The sequence below is a fragment of the Xenia sp. Carnegie-2017 genome, unplaced genomic scaffold, assembly GCF_021976095.1.
Source record: "Xenia sp. Carnegie-2017 unplaced genomic scaffold, XeniaSp_v1 HiC_scaffold_23, whole genome shotgun sequence".
NCBI lineage: Eukaryota > Metazoa > Cnidaria > Anthozoa > Malacalcyonacea > Xeniidae > Xenia > Xenia sp. Carnegie-2017.
The window spans coordinates 6,136,660-6,158,849 of NW_025813486.1; the positions used below are offsets into that span (position 1 = coordinate 6,136,660).

The 22,190-nt window shown below is 35.3% G+C and overlaps 1 protein-coding gene and 1 pseudogene across 1 annotated transcript in view; both read left to right on the forward strand.

Annotated features, from left to right (window-relative positions):
* Positions 1 to 10,352, forward strand: part of LOC124449643 (tyrosine aminotransferase-like) — a 55,492-nt gene extending 45,140 nt beyond the window's left edge. The window contains exon 4 of the mRNA XM_047000597.1: positions 10,325 to 10,352. The gene's annotated coding sequence lies outside the window, so the exon portion shown is untranslated. The remainder of the gene's footprint in view (positions 1 to 10,324) is intronic.
* On the forward strand, positions 6,587 to 13,289 carry LOC124448994 (annotated as a pseudogene).
* Positions 13,290 to 22,190: the final 8,901 nt, after the last annotated feature.

The following is a 22,190-nucleotide window of genomic DNA, read 5'->3' on the forward strand; positions in this document are numbered from 1 at the left end:
AATTTTCAGTCTGGTTTTCAAACTTTACTTGACGTTCACGAACCACAATTTTGAATAAATGAACAGGCTCTTTACTTTGACACGATGCAGTCAAAAGAAAACCTGGTTTAAAAATATAACTAAAAGCATGCAGTTCATTAGTACTTTGATTTTCATGCCTAGAATGACATACATACATACATACGTACATATATTTCCACATTTAAAACGAGAGACAAACCTTTTTCCTCCATTTGGATGTCGAAATTCGAGATAACTGTTTTACAATAGGTATTGTATAGTTTAGCGTTGATTCCGTTAAATACTTTTTCAATGTTACAGCCAAGTGAGAGTGAATATTGCAACCACAATGTGTTTTTTTGTGATTTATATTTTTACACTTATGATGCGAGGCTTTTATGTTCTAGCTAAACTAGGTGCAGTTATGCCACACGGATAACGTACCTGATAACGTACAATGGCTTCAAGTGCGACTACGATTTGCTCAACTGATGTTAATTTAGTAAATAGCTTATTAGCTAAACCGTTCTCTGCTCAATCGTCGGTCGAACAGAAAGTTATGTTTCTAAATCTCCGTGTGACAGCTAGGTCTTTGATTACGGTATCTAATGGACAGTATTTTTTTCCAAAGTTTCCATAAACCTTTTGAAAGAGAAACTAATATTTAATCTTGAAAGTTAATTCAAAGATGACGAACTTTCAATAGCATTATCTGGGTTCGTCGCAACCCTCCTTTGGAGCCAAATTGTTTCAAGATAATCTTCCAAAAACTGTGCATGACTGGAGTTATCGTTGAGAATATTTTATATTACAGGTGATCCCACGTTTTGGCAACTGCCAAAGTGAAGAATGTGTTTTGGCGCTCTGTGACGCAATAAAGTCGGAAAGGACAACAGCTACAAGCCAGCTCATGGTTAGTTACATCAATTGCTTTGAGTGCTTCAATCACCCTGGACCCAACCCCCTGGGAAATTTATCTTCAAAATATCATTTAACAAAATTGGATTCCAAGAAGAATCTTCTAGCAAAATAATGGTGCATCACCACCCTGAATCGATCTTCACAAATATCATTTAATGAAACTGGATTGTAAGCAGAATCCTCTAGCAACATAATCGCGCAAAATAGTTCTTGCCAATTCTTTTTTTACAATGATAACAATAGTTAGACTTTATTTTAATCTTTTGGAACAAACAACTCCAGTTAAAGAACATTTTTTCAAAAAGATTAATTGTCTTTGTAATACAAAGGGTGTATAAAATTCTTCAACATTTAGACATCACAAAATATTCCAATTTTCTGACGATGACTTTGAAATGAATTCAAAATCACAAGATGTTTACAACCTGCACTATTCAGCAGTAAATTATTCCCTAGGAGGCTGAACACAATTTAAAGGAGTTTCGTGTTCGGGATTTGCATTGGACAGTAGCTGAAATTTGTGTAGGCTTCAATTTTTTGAATATAGTCTACTAGTAAACAGTGTAAGTTCCCTTACTGTAATGACACAATAATAATTATTCGTTGCTCTGTGGCTACTTGAACCATTCGTAATGGAACTGATTGATAGTACCACGTAAAGTGGAATTTCGCTGCATTATTCTAGCTTGCATGACGTACATATTTATAATTTGTATTATGATTTAAGGAGTGTGGAAAGAACGGTATGATAATTGTCAGTGTTTGCTTCACATGAAAGATTGCTGTTGTTTTGATTCACACTGTGTGTGTTCCACTATTCAGTCATATACAATCATCTGTATTCGTTTTGGGATGCAAGGAGCAGAAATACCGTCATAAATACAGTTCAACACCTGAGCAGGATGCTGAGGTATATTCACTCCATAACTATAGGGACACTTGTTGATAGTGATATTGATAAATTACTTGGGAGGACAATTGCATGTTCGTTTTCCTAAAGCCATCATCTCTAATTTTACTTCAAGCAGCTTTATTGATATCTACTTTAACATGAAGGACTCCTTCTTATGAAAGCAGAAATCTATCTTTTCATCCTCTCCACCCCTTTCTGCCCCTCAAGCAGTTTGGCATTCATTGTAGATTTCTTTAAAATACAACTCTGACAACAGTTAACGAAAATGTGGCTGTTTTCTTACGTTTCATCTCGTTATATCATTTGCAGTGAGTAATATTCTTAAGCAACGATGATTTTTAATTTACACAGGGTTGTAGCATTCTTGTTGAATACTTCTCTCACCCCTCCCCAACTCTTCTCAATACGTTTTCAATAAGGAACAAAGTTCATTTAAGATTTAAGTGTTTCAGTCTCACCATTCAAAATACCGGGGGGTGAATGCAAGTAACGTATGCACCTACGTAAAATGTGCTATGTCTTTCAAGGGGTAGGACACCTGAGAAAGCAACGGCTATAACCGATTTTAACAAAATTAGAGATTCGGGGTTTTTTACACAAATAATTCTATGAAAACGCTTATTAGCAAATCATTCTGTCTTACACATCACCATGACAACTGTAATCTTTTACTAATCAGATGATGTTTATTTTTTAGGAGGATAGAGCGCCTGATTTTGTACTGGTACGAATCTACTTCTTCATTCATTACCCAAATCAGCAAAAGCTCAATTTAAAAACAAGCAGTAGTCTCACTCCACTGTGCAACTTTGTGCTGTATATTTAAATTAGATTACTGGCTGCCGCTAGCCACCAAAATGCTCCTATTGATAAGGAAATACAATTGACTGGCTGCCACTATGCCAATCACATGCATAATAAGATATGTGCTACACAAAAAATTTCAATAGAGTGGGACTACTGTTTGTTTATGCACTGTGGCAAAAGTAAAATTGATGCTTAAATTTATATGTAGTATTGAAATATTAGACATTTGAAATCAGCTTGCATAAGGATCGAGTGTGTCAGAGAATGGTTTTCTACTAACATATTTGTCTTTGTACATCATCCATGCTTGTGGGTCCTGAGAATGACAGTTGAACACACTAATTGTCCTTCTTAGGACTCCACTAACTTGGACAGTCAATATCTAGAAACATGAATTGATACTTCAGTGTTCAAACCATTTACTTAATATGTGATATTAAAAGAGCATCCATATTGTAATATTGTTATTTCTTTGTTTTTAAGCAAATTAACTCATGTAAGCTTTCATAATCTCTCATTTCAAGGAGGAGCCAGAGAGAGAAACAAAAAAGAGTGCTTTAAGGTAGGCCGAAATAATGGTCAAATATTAACCAGAGGAATTGTTGAAGGTGGACACTGGACAGTATGTTATTTGAAAATAGTTCTAAAGATAGAAAATACCATAGTGAATGGTAAAAGTAATATAATAAGTTGATAGTTCTTAGAAGAACTGTTGTAAGTAAAGAGCACTAACTTAATAGTTCTAAATTAAATGCATCATTTTGTTTAATTTAGAACTATTGGCCAGTGCTCTTTACAAAACAGTTCTTTTAAAACTATCAACTTATTATACTACCATTCACTATCTTTAGAACTATTTTCATTTCTCACCACGACAAAGTCTCTATTTTAGTATGTTATTTTTGAGAGGGGTTAGTATTATTGACATTCAAGGTTCACCATCTGGGCAGTAGAAGGTGATAATGAGGAGTATACAGTATTAACATTGGGTAGTAAACAGTTATAACTTGGGGATGCACGGCATTGACGTGGGATGTAGGCAGTATCAGTCTTAACATGGCAGGGGGCTCGTTGCATTACCATGGGAATTAAAAAGGATAATCATAGGGAGCAATTGCCAAAGTAAACATGAAGAATCAATTGTTTATCTTCATATGATAAATTGTTTTTAATATTATATAGTGCATTGTCTTGGGTGATACCTGCAGCAATCAGCATTGGAATTGTTGTTGTGGCAGCATATAAATCTTCAACAAGTTAAGACTTTGAGGCGTAGAAAATGATTTTTTAACCGTATCACATTGTAAATCAAAAAAAAGGAAAATTAGTGATCTTTATGCAAATTTAAGTATTTTTAGTTTGTGTTGAAATGAAAAGGGTTAAATGTGTGTTCTGTTGGCATTCAGGGGGCAGGGGATTATTTTTAGGTGCATTCGGGAGCTGTGGGTAAGGCATAACTTCCCATTTCAAGAACTTCAATGGGTCTTTACTTCCCAGGTCAAAAATTCTAGGATTTATGACTTCTCTGGTCCAAATATCCCATAGGTCTTACATTCCCAAAACAAAAAATCCCATGAGTTAACTCAGGTCAAAAAAACCCTGTGGGTCATAACTTCTCCGATCAAAATAATCCCTGGCGTGATAACCGCTCAGGTCAAACATCCTATATGTCATTAATTCCCAGGTCAAAAATCCCATGGGTCTTATTTCTGTTCAGTCACATGTTCGTTGATGAAAACGACCGTAAATGTGCAAGCTTTTGTTCATAATTTTTCGACATGAAAATTAGTCATTAGTTGAATCAGGATTCAAATTATGTGTGCACGATAAACGTAATGTCTGTTGACAACGAAAAGCTGACCTTAAGAATATTTCGTCTGATTACACAACAATTAACGATGACGTCTGTATATTTTCAAAAAACCATCCCGCCTTACATAGCGCTTTTGCCTATGCACCATGGGCTGGAGAGCGATACTTCTTTTATATAATTTGTATTCAAAGTGGCGATATACTCTTATTAGTTTTGAATTTATTCGGGGTCTTAACGAATATGGCGATGATTTTTGTTAACGGCAATATATTGGCCAAACATGAAGTCGTCATCGTCGGGGGGAGGGAGAGGGGAGGAGGGTGTAAGGTAGGTGTAGTAGCTCCTCCCGTGAACACGTGTTTTGTTGGACATTTTCAAGAGGGCAAACATATAAAACGCAATATTCAATAAAAGGTAAATTTGCGTTTTAATTAGAAAGAAAGGAGTGCCTTATATCCGTCAAACTTCCTATTTTAGTTATGTAACAACTTTTTAAATATTTATGCTTTAATGCTTAACCGGCAATGTCTCCGTGGCAACGTTGATTTGATTGGTTGCTCTATGGCCGTTGATGGGCTAGACGAAGGTGTGCGAAAATATTTTGCCAGAACTGTCAAATTTTGTTTGAACATAGATCTTTCGAAACATAACTGCTATAATTGTTAGTTTCTGTTCATTTCTGTAAAACTTTATCGATGGAACAAGGTGTGTATGGAACAAGGTGCTGAACTTTTACCACTACAATGCAAATTTTACAGCAAAATTGGCATTCATTTCTTTAGAAAATTATTTTCATTCATTTTTCTTCCTGCAGTGAATGAAAACAGAAATGTTTGCACAGCAGAAGTCAAAAAACTGCCACTTTCAACTGACTTTTCGGAGAAAACACACTTTTTCATGGCTTGCCTATATTAGTTTTGTTGATGAATATTTAAGCGTGAGCAATTGACTTGTATTTAAAATACATCCGGTGATTAAACTTTCAAAAAGCATAATTTAAACGTCTGACTGACCTCGTGGCACCACATACCACAGTTGCACGTATGTCTAGATTGAAACCACGAACGTCCACAGATTCATTTGACGAGCCTCTTTTAGCTAATTCTTCATGGTGATGGAAAATCAGTTTAATTAAACAGATTGTTCGGATTATCTCGCGTTTAAAGATCAGATTCCGCAGCAGAAATGCTGCCAAACAACTCCACTCAAAAAGGTAATCAAATTCAATGGCATTATGACATGGCAAGATCAACTCAGATTTTGTATGTCTGTAGCTACCTTTGTTTAAACCACCCCTTTGTGGCAATAATGTTAACTTCGTAAAAACTTTAATTGTGCAAAAATTGTGCTTCACGACGACACAAATGATACACACCAACCGTAGAAGAGTCTGTCGGTTTTTTACTCCTACGATGAAAATATTTTTGTGTTCATTCACTGGAAAAAAACAACGAATGGAAATTATGTAATTCATTTTCTAAAGACATGAATATCAATTTTGCTGGAAAATTTACGTTTATGGAGTAAATTAGGCTGGTTTCGACGCGTTCCTCTGTGATAGCAGACCACATTCGACCTCAAATTTCCACGGCAGAGGAAAGATAAACCGTTTACAATCAATGCAAAGATTTCATGAAGAACGAGTTTCAAAATCCTGTTCATGACATACAAAGTAATGTTGGAGAGCAACACTTATATTCTTCCAACACAGAGTATTATGAAATGCAGAAAATCATCTCGTGTGATTTTTGTGTGAGCGCCATGTTTCTCGACGCTCCTATTTTTGTAACTTCCGGAATTGGCTCCTACAAAGACTTTTCTTGTATTTTTTATGCATATTTTCAGAGTGTCTGCAAATCACAGATATCACTAAAAACGCTTTTTGTCTGTGCTTCTGCTATGACTCTAAAAGTGTTGCATAACATAAAAAAGCTTTCAAGTGTCTTGTCCGATATCGGCTTTGATCTAAACGCTGTTAAAACCAACATGTCGCTGGTAATATCTAATTTACAGAGTAAAGATTTGTAAAATTCGGTTGCACTAACTGACTCTGTCCCCTTCACTGGAATCAATAAATTTATTCGAAAATAAATCAATGACGTCATGTTCTTTTGGTGTATGTAGTATTTAGAATGAGTACGTGTGAACCAAGAGATTGGGACATCCCAGTGTCGTATACAGCACAGAACACGTTTAATCCTATAAGAAATGTTGTGGAGACAATGCATCGAGGAAAATCCTCAATTGAGGTGATTCGTCTCACTGTTGGTGAGTAGTTTTCAGATTTTATTTCGTAGTGGCAGCATTCGAAGTAAGCGGTTTAAATCAGAGCTAATGTCGAATTAGCGATTTCTGTGTTCGCTCAGTGGCAGACTTATCTTCCGTTGCATTAACCCTTGAGAACGCCGTCCAGGCGACTTCAATTCTTTTGGATGATTGTATTTTCTTAACAAAAGAAACTTCGTTGGATTTCAAATAACGTTTCATTCTATTTATTGCCCTCTTTAAATTGTTGCCGTTTTTAAAATAATTACAAAACCCGTCAGGTCTCTTGGTGACGGTATCTATAATGGATAAATTTTTTCCAAAGTTTTTAAACATAGTCGTACGTGATGGGGAGGGGAGCACGGGAGCAGGTGCCCTCAAAGAAAGTTTGGAGACAGAAAAGTTGGACAACTTTTTAACGTTAGTCGAGCTAAAATACGGTGGAACCTTCATTGTGAGTTGGGGAAAATTTACTGCCCCACAGAAGAGATAGCTCCTGTACGCTTGTGTTTCTAAATCTCCGTGTGACAGCTAGGTCTTTGGATGACGGTATCTATAGACTGTATTTTTCTAAAGTGTCAAAAACTTTTAAAAAAAACTAATATTTAATCTTGGACAATTAGTTCAAAGATGACGAAGTTTATTACTAAAGTAAATGGTTTGAACACAGGAATGTCGTTACATGTTTGTGAACCTGACTCTGAAGATGACTATCACTAAGGTTGTCGAAACGTCAGTCAACATCAACATCAACAGTTCTCCTCAGGACTCTACTATCCTGGACGATCTACATCTACAAACATGTGAAGTTTCATTAGCATTATCTGGGTTCGGTGCAACCCCTCACCTTCGGAGCCAACTTGTATGAAACTAACCTTCCAAAACCTTGCATGACTGAGTTATCGTTGAGAATATTTTTATATTCCAGGTGATCCCACAGTTTTGGCAACCTACCACCAAGTGAAGAATGTGTTCAGGCGCTCTGTGACGCAATAAAGTCAGGAAAAACAACGGCTACAAGCCAGCCTATGGTTAGTTACACCGACAGCTTTGATCATAAGAATTAACCTAATCCTATCCCCGGAAATTTGTGTTCAAAATATCAATTAACGAAATTGGATTCAAAACAGAATCTTCTAGCTAAACAACAGTGCAAAATAGTTTTTCCTAAATCTTGAGCTAATTGTTTTTTACTATGATAACAATTGTTAGACTTTGTTTTAACTTTTCGGAACAAATAAGTCCATTTAAAGAACGCTTTTCAAAAGATTGATTGTCTTCGTAATACAAAGGCTGTATAAAATCCTTCAACATTTTGAAATGACAAAATATGCCAGTTCTTCGACGATGCCTTTCAAATGAATTCAATCAAAATCACAAGATTTTTACAACTTGCGCGATTCAGCTGTAATTCATTCCCTAGGAGGCTGAAAGGAAGTTAAAAGAATTTCATTTTCGGGATTTGCATTGGATATAGGATGGAATTTTTTACACAACCTGTGTGTGTTCCACTATTCCAGTCATATACAATCATCTGTATTTGTTTTGTAGGATGCAAAGAGGCACGAAATGCCGTTGCAAAATACAGTTCAACACCTGAATACATCGTGGATGCTGAGGTACATATTCCTGCTCCATAACTATAGGGACACTTGTTGATAGTGATATTCAAAGAGTATTTAGGAGTTATTCATGTCAACATGTTTTGTTGTTGCCCTAAAGCCATCGTCTATAATTTTACTTCAAGCTGCTTAGCTCTGAAAAAACGAACCTTTATTGATGTCTATGTCTGCATGAAGGACTCTCTCCTTATGTAGACAGAGAAAGCTGACTTTTTATCGTCTTCCCCCTTCTGCCCTCCCCAAGTTTTGGCATCCCACTAAATTCCATTAAAATACAACTCGTTGACAATAGTCAAGCATTAAATCATTTTCAATGAATAATATTCTTGAAAAACGGTTTTAGTTTACACAGGGTCTAGCATCCTTGTTGAATACACTTCTCTCCCCTCATCTCAATAAGTTGTCGATAAGGAAGAAAGTTCATTTAATATTTACGTGTTTTAATCTCACCCCTAAAAATACGGGGAGGTGAATGCGAGTAATGTATGCACCTACTTAAAATGTACTATGTCTATCAAGGGAGGATCTTAGAAAGCAGCTCTACCTGATTTTGACAGAAATGAGAGAGTCGGAAACTTTCACATGAAAAATTCTATGAAAACGCCTATACTTCTATGTTTATGTTGTTTTCTTTACAGGATGTTGTGTTGGCCAGCGGTTGCTCTGGAGCAATCGAGATAGCATTGAACGCCCTAGTTGATCGTGGTGATAACATCCTAATTCCAAGACCTGGTTTCTCTCTTTACAAATGCATCTGTGGATCGAGGGGGATTGAAGCACGATCTTATAAGCTCTTTGTAAGTTTGTACAAATTAAAGATATTACGTTTACGTTACTGCTTACGACTAAAGACTGTTTTTATTGTGTACTAATTATGATAATGGAGATTAAAGACTGTTCAAAATTTGTTCTAATTGTGATACAGGAGATTAAAGACAGTTCTAATTATATACTTAATTGAAATCAAAGATTGAATAGTTCGAAGGATTCCCTTAAAACTAACCTCGAGTCTTGCTTTCGACTTCATGTTCAAATGAATAATGATTATTCATAATTTTCAGCCTGAAAATGGTTGGGAAGTCGACTTGGACGATATGGCTTCACTTATTGACGAGAGAACAAAGCTTATTGTCGTTGTCAACCCATCAAATCCCTGTGGTTCTGTGTACAAAGAGAACATTTGGAAGAAATTTTGAACAGTAAATATCTCAAGACATGTACAAGTTTTTCCGCCGATTTGACCAACAAACTTCGTGCATTCATATTGGTCTTATTTTCTTACAGTTGCTGAAAAATACCGCGTCCCAGTTCTCTGTGATGAAGTTTACGCGCATGTCGTAAGTGTTCGTTAATTGCATGTCACGTGACGACTTTTTAATACGTGCTTGTTTCAACTAATGTAAGGTCATCACGATTGTAATATTCGCTTAGACATGAACGCTTCAAAATATTTGTGCATCTCGAAGTTGGGTAAAATTGACTGAATAAAATGGGCGTGCAGCCCTGCGGGTTGTACGATTCATGACAAGGTTGCATAGCAAAATATTGGTAAACCTCAATGACCTAGAATTCAATATACATACTAGTTGTCTGACTCTGTCGAAATTTAAAAAACGAGTGAGACAAGCCGCCATTTTGAAAGGTGGGAAACTTGAGGATGTTTATATTACGACTAATATCTGCTTTTCCTGAGTATATAGAGTTGAAGCGCTGATGTAGTCTAGATTTCATTTTAAATGTTTGTTAGGATTGGTTTGTTAAGACATCTTTCAAGATGGCGTCCTTGCCTCACATCGACACGGTTGTTAGACATGCAGGGGGTTAGGTTCTAAATTTTATTGGTACTGCCCGAGAAGGTGATCAGGCTTGGCAACACTGAATAAGGTTTGAACTAAATGAACTTTTTCTCTTATTTCCTGCAGACATTCGGCAAAGAGCCTTTCCATAGCATGGGAAGTTTAACAAAAAATGTTCCTGTTCTAGTTGTCGGTGGCATCGCCAAAAGGTGAGCATGCGCATTTCTATTGCATTACGTCATTTTGAGGAAACCATATAAACGTTGTGTGTCAATGACAGGTTCTTGGTGCCAGGCTGGCGTATCGGATGGATTGTAATTCACGACAGAAATGATTCCTTTGGTTTGAAGGTATGAATATATCGCTTGTAGTTTCGGACTAGGCTCCATTAATACCATCAAGAATTTATATCTTTTCTATGCTTTGGCTGTTTGAAGTCAAAGTTGAAAGAAAACGTTTTTTCGGTATTCCTTAAAGTCAACGGTACAATCATTGTTTTTCGTTGTCATGTTAATCGCCACCGTATTGAGATAGTTATGACTCCAGATCAATAGCTAAGTCATCCTGTTTTCACTCTAACGGAAAAATTTTTGTGTTTATCTCCTGGAAAAAATTGGGAAAAAATAAATTTTCTAAAGATATGAACTACAGTCAAAGCTGTATAAAGCGGCCCTGTATTGAACAGACACTTTGTAAAGTCCAGAATCATGTATAATTCGTAGGAATGAAGCCTCTATTGAGCAGACGCGGACACAAAAATTGTCCAATAACACAAAAACCTGTGTTTAACGAACAATTTTTCAAAATATTTCATGTTATCTACAGACATAATGTTAGTCACAAACATACTGTCTTAACAAGTACGAAGACATTTTTCATAATGCAAGTGCATTGAAGATAAAATACTTATATCAAACATGAAATTGTTTACCAATTATTATTAAACATAACTTGTCAATGTCAAATGTAGTTTGTCGTTGTCTAAAAGATGACATTACAGCAAAATCTTCGTTCAGCCACTTATTATTTATTGAATATTACTAAATATTACCAAAAATATTTCTCAGTTTCTTTATTATTAACTGAAGTCATTTCTAAATATATCTGCACCGTTTAGTTGTTGATTTTACCATTTAGGTTATTTTCAACGGAGAGAGGCCTGGTGACAAGTATCTCTGTTAAACGGACACCTCCATTAAGCGGTAGCTAGTCCGTTCGCCGAGGCTGTCCGCTTAATACAAGTTTGACTGTATAATTTTCTTAAAAATAGAATTGCAGAAGTATTAAGGTCTTGCTTCGCCATTACTCCAGACGTTCAGGAAGAATAAACATTTTAGAGAAACACATTTACCTCAAACGATGGCTGTTGGTGATTGATGTTAAGAATGCAATAATTGCAAAATACTTAATTATTTTTTTAACTGTGTTTTAGATAAGACAAGCCTTACGACGTCTCTGTCAGGTTATTGTTGGTCCTTCAAATATAAGTTAAACAACTTCAGGTCCGTCAATGTATATAGAACTTAACCAACTCATCACTGATTAAAAAATTTAAAAGCAAGAATTTCGTCACATTTTGTCATTTTTTCATTTAGAAAACATCAAATATATTCTACGAAAGTCTTTCATTGCTGCCAGAACTTTATCCAGTCCGCTCACAAGGTGCTATGTATATGTTGGTAAGAGAAACTTGTCAATTTTCTTTTTTGCTCGTTCATAATCTTAATCATAATCTCTTTAAAACGTGTCGGTTTTTATTTTAGATCGGTATCAAAGTTGATAGGTTACACAACGTGAAAGATGATGTTGATTTTACACAGAAATTGATGGCCGAACAATCAGTTTTTGTTTTGCCAGCAACGGTAAGTTCCTCACTGTCGTTCAACCATGCATATATCCATGTTACTTCATCTTATTTTCATTTGAGACATGTATGTCGTTTTACTTATCCCAAGTAGACATTTATTTAACTGAAGTGAATAGTTAGGTACACCTAAGTCGATTATTTTGTACAGTGAGGTATAGCCAAGTGGATACTTAGGTACACCCATGTACTTAATTGGACACACTCCTTTATCGATATTTAGGTACACATGACATTTGTCCGTAACACTTTGATGCAAATCCAGAAAAATTTCGATTCGTGTTATGTCTTTTGAGCGTCTTTTTATTTTTGCCAAGTTTGGACGAATTTTGTTTGGTTCTTGTTTCTTTGCATGGCTGTCATTATGTCTCTATATTACTGCTCTTAATGATGACAAGAAGGTTGTTGAAGTGTTCATAAAAATCCAACAAACAAGTCTGGTCCTTGACCTATGTTTTAGATCATTATCATTATTCATTTCGTTACAGTGTAGACTTTTTTGTTGTTTTGGCCAGCTCAGAAACAGTTGCATAGTAGAGAAAATTAATCAAAGTATTTTTCTTATTTTCTTCTGTGCAGTGTTTTCAATGTCCCCCAACTTTTTTCGCGTTGTCCTCACATGTCCTGTGGAAGTCGCGCGGGTCGCTTGCGAGAGGATCGCGCAGTTTTGTTGTGATCATCGAAAGAACGCTTTGACCAATGGACACATGGATCATGGGAATGGGATTTATCACGTCAACGGTTATTGATATTTTAAAAATAATATCATAGAACTTCTAAAAACTCAAAAAAATATGGCGATGGCGGCTTCTGTAGGTTCTTGGTCTGTGCTAAATCAAAAATAGCGGCAAGTTTAGCGTTCTAGTTTGTGTCACAAACATGGACGCTACTTGAGGCCAATAATTGAAGCCAAATCTTACCCCAGACACGCAAGATTTCACCCCAGTCATGCGTGTTTAGTATTTCGAGATTCTCTCACGGAGAGAAAAGTGATTGACTACACACGCGTGTCTGGGATATAATCATGGCTTCAAAAAATTATTAGGGTTTTGTATTACAGGTAGCGTTCCCATGTAATTTCAGTTCAATAGTCACAAGTGTCCTTCTCAATCCCATGCTACCACTCCTTTTGCTCACACTTTAGTCAGGGAACCGGAAAAGGGATTGTTTTTTAAGGTTTTTCTAGAATGTTAGAAGTATATTTATTATATTAATCAATGTAGTTGTGATTATTTGTGTATATCTTTTATTAATGGTGGTCTTGGTAATATTATAAGGCGACAAAGGATTTGCTTTCTTTTGTTTTTTACTGTAGTTTACCGTTTCTTGAGAAAAACCCCTTTTTATTGATTTTGTTGTGATTTTATGTCCGGTGTTTTCATACATGAAACGGTATTATTTTCCAAAATCGATCTATTTTTCCATCATTTGAAAGTGATGAAATGCCTAAAGATTATAAAATGCACTTACATACGGTGGCCCACAAGGGACACGACTTCTTTATACTAAACTCACGTGCAGTCTTCACTTATTTGTAACCTGATCCATAGAAATAGACCTTCTCCGTAGAAATAGACCTTCTCCGTAGAAATAGACCTTCTCCGTAGAAATAGACCTTCTCCTTAGAAATAGACCTTCTCCCTAGAAATGGCAAATACCGGCTCTAGATGTCAAATATATCAAATTCTTACAATTCAAAATGGCGGCGGAAATCACAAGGTGAAACCATTGAGCTCTATAACTCAATGATTGTTATCCGTTATAGAACTCAATGGGTGAAACCAGTGAACTCCATATATATATATATATCTGGAATGATAACTACAATACATTTTATAAATATAAAATTGAAGCCAAAGCCCTAGTCTCTTGCGCGGTTTGTACGTCAGTTCCAGTCCTTCAAAGTCGAATATTCACGCGGTTTGTACGTCAGTTTCATTCCCTGAGTGCCAAACATACACGGCCAATATAAATTTGAATACAAATTGCAAAAGCATAAACATATAAACAACATCACGACAAACAACACATGAGGCCAACTCTTTGCAAAAGGTTATTTTTTACAGCTGAAACTTTACTACAGTGAGTTCGTTGTGACTTACAACTTGTAACGAGGAAAAGCCAACTGAAAATTACACTGTTTGCTAAAAAGACAATACAATAGAAAATATGACGAGAAAATATTCTAGCAAAAATTTTTCTTACATCGGAAGGTAAGTTTTCAAACGGTATCAGACAGTGTTTGTCTTTTTTGTCATTTCAGTGAATGTAAAGATCTGTTTTTCAGAAGAAAAAAGAAACTTGGATATCCAGTTTATAAAAAATATTGAGTCTATAACTCGCATTTTACTTTTTACAGAGCAATTGTATTTTTTATCGATTTTGATAGTGCTTGAAATACTAAATGGTTGTCATCTCGATATCAGTAATTGAATATCCTTAAAGACTTTGATATGTTTTAAAGGAAAACCGCAGCGTAAGAGCAGATCGACTAAGTTCACCTCACCTTGCTTCTCGATTTATCACTTTGATTCACTTTCCATGAAACTTTTCCTTCCAAAATTTCGTTATTTTACGCTCTGATCAAGATCCGAACTCTACTATTACCAAGGGACAAATGATTTAAAAATTAAAATGAACACGCGAGACTAGAGCCTGACGTGTGATGACGAATGATGACAACAAATATTTTTGGCTTCAATTTTGGCTTCGGTTATCATTCCAGTTTTTCAAATGTCGACTTCACTGAGTGAAACTTGTATAGCGAAACTGAGGCCTTTAAAGGGCGCGTTTTTGTAGCGAATGTGGCACGAAATTTGCTAATGAGGCAGCAAAATACTGTCATAACTGCGGGAAACCAACATCTGCAGGTAATAAAACCTTTCTTCTTAAATTTTTTCTATAATGAATCAATAGAATCATCAATTATGAATTGTGGATATTAATTGTGCGTAAATATTATTGTGGTTATGTAAAGATTCTGAAAACTTATAATGTATTTTCATTTTACATGTTAATAGGGCAAATTTTGCGAAAGGCTAGTAATTTTAATTTGCATTTATACACATATTTCTCTTTGATGCATGTACATTACATGCCACCAATATTTCCTTTTTAAATTTTTCTAATCAGAAAATCTACCTTCAACACCAAGCATTAATGAGCCAACATTATCATCCAGTTAAGTTCAAGTTTGCTGTTGCCAAATGACTCCAGTAGACCGATGTCAACATTAACATTCAATGAATATCGGAAAAGAAAGCAAGTGAGTCAAGCTAAGAAAATTCAATTGTGTAAGAAACCAAAGCAACATGAGGATGTTAAAATTCAAGTTGGTGTTGTAGAAGCTGAAGGGAAAAGGTTAAAAAGGCTGAAGGGAAGAACACTACCCCTAATTGTCTCATCTCAATGTAATGCAGCTGACTTAATGAAGGCTGCAATAAATAAACATTCAAAGCATTTTAGACAGTTCAATAATTATACTTCCTACACTCTTCTCTATCCAGACCATTCTATTGTACAGAAGTTACCTGGCAGTGCAGCACAGTTTGTATTGAGTGAGTACAAACAGGAATTAGGAAAACCCTATTCAAAAAAATATTTTTATCTGTGTACTACAATAGATTTGGACAGAGTCCAAGATTTTCCGTATTCAGACTCTGATGACTATGACTATGATGCTCAAAATAATGAAAAAACAGAGATAATACAACTGGAAAGTTTTACTAAAATTTCTGATACTTGCAATGAAATGGTGGTCACTCAAGATAGTGAGAAAAAGGAAGCAACAAAAGTAAAAAGCTTTATTGATATAAGTGATGATGATGACAAAAATTCTCCTCCGTCATCTGCAGAAACATGTCCAACTTCTTTCTGCATGTTTCCCTTTAATGAAATTGAAGGCACTATTTGTTGCGGAGTGTTCTTTTCTTTTGCCTTCTGCCGATCAGCTGTTAGATGGGATGACAGCTAAATTTAGTGAAGAAGGAAGCAATTGCAAAATGGCAGAAGTTTATAATTAAAAATTCTTTCTCGATTTCTTGCAGGATTCCAATGCTTTCCAAGGTATATCTGCTAAGTTGCAAATTCAACATAATTGATGTATAATGTAAAAAAGATCTTCAAAAATTCTACTTTTGTTCACAACCTGAAAAAATTGCCATTTCATTCAAATTTTTGTAGTTTTCTTTTTAATGTGCGGACACACATCGTAATACCATGATATGTTTTTAATAAATTGGTGATGTCATGATTCTTGTATCCCAGATGAAATAAGTATTCAATACAATCTTGTTGATGGTGACAGTCATTTTGTGGGAATTCTACAAATTGAAAGCAAGAAATGTATTAATTGAAGTATTTTTGTGAATGTTTGGTATATGTCCCCGATATCACAAAAGTATACAATAGCTCACATAGGGTATGAATCATACACATAATGAAATAATGTATGATCAAATCCTTCACAGACCACCGATCACTGATCACTGTTATGATACTTTGATTAAATTTACCTGAAAATTCCTTTCCGCAGTTATGACAGTATTTTGCTGCCTCATTAGCAAATTTCGTGCCACATTCACTACAAAAACGCGCCATTTAAAAGCCTCACTTTCCCTATACAAGTTTCACTTTGTGGTTTCCGCCGCCATTTTGAAAGGTTAGAATTTGATATATTTGACATCTAGAACCGGTATTTGCCAGAGCCCTCTATTTGCCATTTCTACGGAGAAGGTCTATTTCTACGGAGAAGGTCGATTTCTACGGAGAAGATCTATTTCTACGCAGAAGGTCTATTTCTACGGAGAAGGTCGATTTCTAGGGAGAAGGTCGATTTCCACGGAGAAGGTCGATTTCTACAGAGAAGGTCGATTTCTCCGAAGAAGGTCGATTTCTCCGAAGAAGGTCGATTTCCAGGAGGTCTATTTCACGGAGGGTCTATTTCACGGAGAAGGTCTATTTCCACGGAGAAGGTCCATTTCTGGAGAAGGTCCATTTCACGGAGAACGTCTATTTCCACGGAGAAGGTCTATTTCTACGGAGGTCTATTTCCATGGAGAAGGTCTATTTCCACGGAGAAGGTCCATTTCTACGGAGAAGGTCCATTTCTACGGAGAGGTCTACTACGGAGGGTCTATTTCACGGTGAAGGTCTATTTCTACGGAGGTCTATTTCCATGGAGAAGGTCTATTTCACGGAGAAGGTCTATTTCTACGGAGAGGTCATTTCTCGGAGAAGGTCTATTTCTACTGAGAAGGTCTATTTTCACGGTGAAGGTCTATTTCCACGGTGAAGGTCTATTTCCACGGAGAAGGTCTATTCCTACGGAGAAGGTCTATTTCTACTGAGAAGGTCTATTTCTATGGATCAGGTTACAAATAAGTGAGGACTGCACGTGAGTTTTGTATAAAGAAGTCGTGTCCCTTGTGGGCCACCGTACTTACAAGCAATGGTTTCATGTTCACGTGTTTCTTCTTTTCGTGACTCCCGCGCGAAGAAGGATTTTAGAAAGAATTTTATTTCGCCCTAAAACATTGTTGTAGCAATTTTCTCCTTTGCGCGTTAGCACAAAGGAGTCATGCGTCTGGCGATTCGTTTTTTGGGACTGTATACTATCCTACTGTACGCGCAGTCGACACAAATTGTCAATTTTACTCAATATAACTATTCCAATTTAACTATTCCGCATCACAGATAACCTTAAACATTTCAAGCTTTTGCCTTCATTGCCAGCGACAGAAGACCACAGATCTAATAATTATTAGATCTGTGCAGAAGACCCTGACTTTCAACGTGTCACAACTAATAAAGTATCAAATAACAACTATCTATTACTTATTTATATAAGTTCCGACAATTGTCATATTCATTTCATGCTTTAAACCGAAACAAGAAACGAAGGGTGAATACATGTGTCTTCATTTTTTATCATTTTGCTGAGAAAGAGAACATTAAAAGAAGCCTGCGTTTGGGGAACGACTTTAGACGCAAGCCATCTATATAAATACAAAGAAAATAAGATTTAAACAAAGGTTAGTGAAATCTTTTCGCATTTTCAATTCTTGTGTCGTCATACAAACGTTTCATCAATAAAATAGATTTCCTGTTCACCATACCAAAACCAACATTATTAAGAAAAAATGTAGTTAACTAAGAAAGTAGTAACACTTTTAGATAAATTTTGACGGGAACTTGTCTTATATGAAACTTGTGAATCTAGATTGAGCTTAATTACTTCCACTTGGTCAGCCCAAATTGTCGTTTCTCTTCCTTTTACACATTTATGATGTAATATAAGATTATCATTACTTTATTACAACCACATTTTGTAGACATTGAAAATCTTTTCATGCATTCAAGTATCAATGATTTATACAATTTACACTGTCTGATTTCATTTCCATAAAAGTTGAAGTATGTTTAGTATGCTCGCGTGACCGAAACATATATATATTTTATGATACAAATATTGCATAAATATACTCATCGTAAACCAGCTCATCAGACAACTCTACGAGATGCTTTAATAGGTCTGGTACACAAAATGAATGATAGCACAACGCTGTAACAAAACTAGTCTCCCACTAACGACCTTATCTAACAACATTTGAGAATTAACTTTGCAAATTGTAAAGATGCATGACAAGTCTACAACGCAGAGCTTTATACGCTACAAAGTCCCTAACTTGTGACCGGTATTCGAAAATTGAAATTGTTTATCATAGAACGTAAGCACTAGCTGAATAATCCTGCTCATTTTTGTTTGAAAAGTCAAAGTGAGTTTAGTCATATAAATCAAAGCACGACGTCCATAATAAATATCAGTAACATAATACGGTATTAATGTTAGACAATACATAATTGTCCTTCAGTGAAAAATCCGCTTTCCACTGGAAAAGAATGAATCTAATATCGATGTTAAACATAGATTATTACAAGCATGTCGCTTGCCGATTTGTATAAAGTATACTTCACAAGGTTAAATAGTTGGAATGTTATTAAACAAAACAATGATACACAACGCTATAACCAACAACTACAGAACAATGACGACCTTATCTTAAGTCGTCTACTCTTTGTAAAATGTTGATTAGAAATCGTTTATTTAATCGTTTTATAATCTTCAAGTTCTTTCAGTTTAAGATTGTCATTTGATCGCTAAATCGCATTGCAGTAGCGCGTTCAAATTTTCAAGAAAATAGTCATTTAGTGTCATGTAAAGTGTTGTAAAGTAACTCTTGAATATTTACACATATAAATTAAAACATAGCAGGACATTCTTTATTATAATTCAATTTGTTCACGCTATATTTTCATTGAAAATATTAAGCCCGCTCAGAACTTTTTCCGATGAATGAAATCGGTAATATAAATCCGTTTTTAGTTTTACTGTTTTATATTCATTGTTAAATTTTTACATAGAAATATAAGCATTTTATTTGAATAGTATTCATACAAACACAGCTAATTTTACTAATGTTTGCTTTTGACAGAGACGCAATAGATTTATACACAAGCTCTACAGTACAAATCAATATGTCGCAATTCTATGTCATTGTATCATATGATATTTACAATAATGACATTGCCAGATTTGAGATAACTTAATGGTAATGAAGGATTTCGCGAACTTATCAAGCGAGATTTACATTCATCAAAACAAAGCTAGATAATCTTTCGAAAATAGACCTTTCCTCCAGTTTGAACTACTTGGAGGAAGGATTTCTTCTACTTTTAATTGCATTGACAAAGTAGAAAGTGATAGAGAATGTGAAGAAGCAAGTAATAATGATGAGTCTCAGGCAACTTGTACTGCCATCACCACCAGTATGATCTTTCCCGTGCAATACAACATTCAAAGGTTTTGAAATGGCAAAGGATCGATTTAAAAATCCCGTGAAAGCAACGGATGTTTTCAACAACAAAATTTAAGCTTGGAGGACAGAATTTTGCCGTTTTGTTAAGATCATGGCACAAATTTTTGAATGTCCGGAGCATCAGGAGATTGTCATTGATTTATGTTTATCTTATATAAAAACTGCATGAATTGGACGGTGTTCGTCAAATGTTCTCTGTTTTATCGGTGGTGGCATGAGAGCGATGTTCAAAAATCTCAAAGAATGGAAAACATGAAGTCTGTCATTCTTCTCAACCATCATTTATATCAGTTCATTGCAAGGATCAACAACAATCATGATCATTTATCAACTTGGCCAAGTATTGAACTTGGAGACGGAAAAATGTTTAATCCAATACAGGACTGGCGCAAGGAATTCGCTGTCGAGTCTTGGGATAAAAATTTGATTGAATCTTCCCAAGAAATGGAAAAAATGAAAACCATGATGTTTGAACTTTTGGGCAAGATGACTATAAATGAACATTTTGCTCCAATATTGACATCACCAGTTGAATTAGTTATGGATGTATTAAGAAGTGATATTTTGGTTGCTGAAGGTTACAGAGTTGAAATATTTTCATGGAAGGAGAAGAAATGGTTTGAGATTGCATCAATGGAAAACGCACACATGGGTGCTTCATCATTTATTTATAATGATGATTTATTTGTTGTTGGAGGATGGGGCTGCAAGTCAATGGAGACATTGAATATAAAACAGTTACCTTTGACATGGAAGAAATTTGCCACAGAGTTTCCTTATGAATGTAGTGGTCATCAAACTGTTGTTTATAAACAACAAATCTTTCTCATTGGAGGACGCAGTGGTCAGTTGATCAGTGAAATAAAGATTACTGGCACAACATCTCATGTTTTAAAAGAGTTGTGTAGTATGCCTGAACCACGTTGGTGCCATGGAGCTGTTGTTGTTGATGATAAAGTTCTTTTTTTTGGAGGACAGGGAAAAGATGGCAAAGTTTTGTCCAGTGTTTTGGAATTTGATCCAAGGACTCTTACATTTAAGGAAATGCCTCCAATACCTTATCCAGTGTATAAAATGGCAACAGTTCAATGGAGAGATCAAGTTGTTCTTCTTGGAGGTTTCGATGGAAGAAACTACTTTAACAATGTTATCATGTATGACATTAAAACAGGAAAGATTACAGTCTTACCATCTATGTTGAAAAAGAGACACGAGTGTTGTGCAGTTATAACTGGTGATACAATTGTTGTCATGGGAGGTGAAAAATTTGGACTTAAATCAGTGGAGTGTTTCGAAATGGGAAGCAGTTCTTCATGGACATACCTTCCTTCAATGAATGAATTACGATGGAGAGCTATTGCTGAAGTTTTACCTTTTGGACAAAAGTATGTCTAAGACACGAAATTTCATTAAGTTATGGAACGTTATAACTCATCAATGTTCGTTTGGACTACATTGGATGATAAATTTGTAAAATTTAAAATGCATAGTTCAAAAGTTCATATAATCATTAATTATTTTGATAAATTTCTGAAATAGATGAATGTCTTTTGTATCTAAATAAGTTTGAGTTTTTAGAGGATAGTTTATACCTTTTTTCTTGCCTTTGTTTCATTGCAGTTTATTGAACAATAAAATACAAGTTTTCCATGGTAAAAATTACTTTACTTAAAATATTTTTCGTAGTTTTAAAATACTTTATTTCCCAGTTTACCATCCACCACATTTATAAAAATCTACTAATTATCTTACACATTTGAAATGTTGTGAAGACAATCAGTTTGTAATTAACTTCTCATTCGTGAAAACAATCACTTTCTGCATTACTGAAGTAATAATATTTAAGGCTCGTTCACACGAGTAAAATAAGCACGAACGTCGAGACTTTTGTTTCTATTGCTCTAGAGTTTTATAAAGACAAACACATTGGGATTTTCTTTAAATCTTTTTTTTGTTCTTCTTTTGTTCTTCTCTTAGCTTATGCTTGAATTTTTTAATGAGATTTCACCGCCATTTCAAAAGAAAGCAAAAGAAACAGTGGATTTTACTCTGTATCCTACCACGTTTGGTAATCTTCAATAAATGTAGGTCCATTTGAGAAATAGCAGTTGAGTAAGATTTCCAACGTTTTTCGTGGATAAAATTTTTAAGTTCAAATTTTCATACCTTATGCACATCTTAAAGAGAGAAACTGGCAATCACCCAAAGAAGTATGGAAAGATCAATGCTCGGCGTCACGAGGAGAGATAAGATCCGGAATGAAGACCTGAGAGCAAGAACAAAAGTGAAGGATGTCATCGAGAAAGTTAATA